At 36.6% G+C, this 3,625-nt stretch overlaps 1 long non-coding RNA gene across 4 annotated transcripts; it reads right to left on the bottom strand.

The window, feature by feature from the left end:
- Positions 1 to 3,625, bottom strand: LOC110884358. Of its 4 annotated transcripts, XR_004869271.1 has the most exons (4): positions 2,998 to 3,625; positions 2,104 to 2,719; positions 1,517 to 1,598; positions 1 to 1,169 (listed from the first exon to the last, which is right to left on the bottom strand). It is a non-coding gene; the product is annotated as an uncharacterized LOC110884358 (long non-coding RNA). The 4 variants fall into 4 exon arrangements; XR_004869273.1 differs by having other exon boundaries at positions 1 to 211; positions 751 to 1,169; positions 1,517 to 3,625; XR_002561084.2 differs by having other exon boundaries at positions 1 to 848; positions 948 to 1,169; positions 1,517 to 3,625.

Here is a 3,625-nt window from a genome sequence, read left to right as displayed (position 1 = left end):
TAAAATTAAAATGTTAATATGAATTCAGAAAAGACAGAGAAAGCACAACATATTAGCTCAATGTACATGCATTGTTGATACTTAATAAGTGAATATAGTGAGGTTTCTTGATGCTTCTAAATAAAAATAAAAATAATTAACAAAACTTAAAAGAAACTTGCATGTGCTTCAACGATTCATTACTATAAATTGGAACCTTAGCTGAGTGTTCCTGTAAATACAGAGGAGAAGATGATATATTAGATTAATTACTCGTATATCAACATAGAAATATCTTGAATAAACCCTACATGGAATACTAGGATTCCCCTTTCAGTAAAAGGAAGAATAATAAGTTGCATAAAGGAATGTAAATAACATAATTAGTAGTGCCAAGTTATTCTTTAAATCCGTAAAAAGTTGCATAAAAAGCCAGTTAAGATGAACCATTCAATAAATGCCAACCCTCATATAACAGTTTTCAATATCATGGAAGTTACAATCCTATCCTTCTCAAATAACTTACACACCCTTAACTCGTAACAAAAGCAGGCAATTTTGACCCGTTCACAAATGAATGAGATGTCTAATCAATAAAATAGTCTCTTTATCATTTATATAATTATATCTTATCAATATAAACACCTTAGCAATATAAATGGGTGCCTACAATTTCACACCAAATGAAAAAGTTGCATGTTGGTTGGACTCTTAACACCCTAAGCAAATCCTACAGCATCCATTGCTAGGCTCATAAAAAAACTGCTCGACCTCAAATACCAGCAACGCTTTTTGCGCGCAGTGGTTGTGGATGAGAAGAGAACTCCACAGTATCACACTCAGGCAATGAATACCAAATTTGTGGCCTCCTTGTGAGCAAAGCAGGCAATATTGATTAGTATCAAGGTCAGAGACAGATGTTACGATAATAATGTTTAATAAAAGAAAATAGTTAGTATAAATCTTACCAGCTCCAATGGCATAGACGTTCTTTAACCCACCAATCACTTCATGAGAGATAAGATCACCGTTATCCCATACAGTAAAGTGTGGTTGCCTTAGAAACTTGGCTAGTGGTTTCCTCCATTTCTCTGGTCCACATATCCGCGCATTTGCATACTCCTTATTATATATTTCTGATGCGATATTTAGTCCACCGAGATATAGAATATTTTCCATTGGAATTCCAGCTGTAACAAGACCAGAAATAAACTCAATTTTTCTTTTCAATCAAAACAAGAACAAGAAGAATAACGAAATAGTCGGCCTGCTTAGTATTCCTTGATGAAGCAAAAAAGTTCAGAAAAGATTACAAAACTAATAGAGATGCTTATCCGTATTTATAGCTAATAATTAACTTAACCCCACAAGCTAATTTAAATTAAAAATAAAAAAAAACAAAAACTTGAGAAGCATATCCTACGACATCTTTATATCTAAATAAGCAGGGGTTCGACTCAAAAGTCACAATTCATTATGTACTAAAGAATAAACTAATGTTGGAAAAATTACGAGTAAGAGAAAATGTTAGAAATACCTGAAGCAAGAACTGAAGAGGTTGACCACAGATGTCACAGACATGATTTACCAGATGGTAAGTTGATTGGATTCGGCCAAACCTAAATCACCCGAAAAAAACATTTAATTATATTCACAGAATGAATCAAATAGTGCAGTATAGAAAATAAGAATATTCCGAATGTGAGTGTGAGTGTACAGGAGTTCCCCTCCAGCTTTGCTAGGAAAGAGATGGCGAAGAGGCGACCGGATTGGGTAAAATTATTAAAGGTGGGAAAATGTAATATTAATTGTGGGTAAATGAACGGACAGAGGATTGGGTAAACCGGACAGGCTTGTTTTGTTTGGTTGACCGGATACCTTTTTATTCAAATCTTTAAGATAGTTATTATAAAATTGAACAAGATCCGAAACAGGTCCGCCCCAAGATCCCTATTAACACACAAAGCTCCCAGTTTTCTTGAAATGCATAAGAAGCAACTCACTGTTATAAGTTTTACCATGTTCTATCAAATATGAACAGTTGTTAAATATGGGGTTCTACTATAAATAGGCCTCATTGAAAGAGTGCAAAAAAGCAAGCTACATATACAGCTAAGTCAACACCTCCGACCACGATGGAGTCGCGTGACCCATGGCCGCATAATGATCCATCGACCCGTTAATAAAATGAGACCGTTTGTGACCACCTAAAGCTTGCCCCGATTTAAACATCCTGAAACAAATCGGGCATTCGTGCCCTTTGATCTTTTTCACCTTCGTTTTGTTATCGTATTTCGCCTTTCGAGTATGTGCAAAGTCACCTTCTAAACTGTTTTCGCCACTGTCGTGTTTTGATCCAACCGTATTGTTCTTTTTGTGACACGGTCTATGCCTGCCAAGCCCTTGAAACGACGTAAAAACCTTGTTGCAGTTCAAGCATTCGTACTTATTTCATTTCTTATTCGGCCCCTCGCGTTCTAGTTCAAGAGTATACGAATCATCATCATCGCGAACTCTTTTTTTCAAATACGCAAATTCTCTAAACAAATTCCTTCTTATTTCGAGCTTCTGTTCGTAAGTCAGTTCTTGCGTTTTATCAAATACCCGTTTCGACTTCTTGTTCGGGTCACCGTATCGAAACAATTCCTTAACCGAAATGTCCGATTCCACTTTTCTAGCAGTAAGATTCTCGAATTGAACACTATCGGCATCCAAACCGCCACTTGATTTCTTACTGATTCTTTCAACCGAAGACGATTTCGTGTCGAGAACAGCAGAGTTATTGTCCGACGATTCGACAACCGAAATCAAACCCAAAAAAATAAAATAAAATCAGATTAAATATAAAAATTCGCCGGTGATGAATAAAGATAAAATAAAACCCTAATAGTGATGATTAACCAGAATATGTAGTTTCATAAACACAAACAGATAAACAAAATTCAACTGGCAAATGATAAAAACTGAAATAACTAATACATCAGTGGATTATATCATTATAAGAAAGGTGGGACTTACAGAAGCCGGTTTTGATCATAAAATACTCCATAGAACCTCCGATTGCAGCTGATACGACTCCAATCTTCAGGTACCAGTCTAGAAACTTCATTGAATTACAACGAGAATGGTAAATTAGAGAGCTAAAGACCTCAGATCTGCCGGCTGGTAAATTAGAAGGGTCGAAAGATTTATCAGCGTTTCGGTTCTTTTGGGTACTACCAGGCCATGCCCGACATACTACTATTCTATATCCCGTTTTCTCAAGTTAAGTTGAGAAAATTTGCAGTTTTTTGCAAAATCATCTTAGCGGAAACAAACGAGCAATTGAAGAAGGATCCTTTACCACAATATTCATCTGCCCGAATCCTACTAACCCCTTGACTGACTTGCGACAGAACCCTAAAGCCATCGTTGTTGGGGCTTCGCTTTGTCCCCAACCTACCACCGCCATCATCCGAACACCATTATCACTGACCCGGCGTCATCTCAGGAGGACTTATGCAACGGACAGGGCTTTTGAATTCAAGAATCTTTTGATTGCATTGAAAGATGAACGGTTGAGTTGAAGAAACTGATAATGACATTGAATGAGAAGGGAACAGGCATAGAAAGGGAACGGTAGAGAGATGAGATTGATTAATTTGTG

This window comes from Helianthus annuus, chromosome 10 (assembly GCF_002127325.2).
Source record: "Helianthus annuus cultivar XRQ/B chromosome 10, HanXRQr2.0-SUNRISE, whole genome shotgun sequence".
In the NCBI taxonomy this organism is placed as follows: domain Eukaryota; kingdom Viridiplantae; phylum Streptophyta; class Magnoliopsida; order Asterales; family Asteraceae; genus Helianthus; species Helianthus annuus.
Note: the sequence above shows the minus strand (reverse complement) of the source record. Positions and strands in the feature narration are given on the sequence as shown.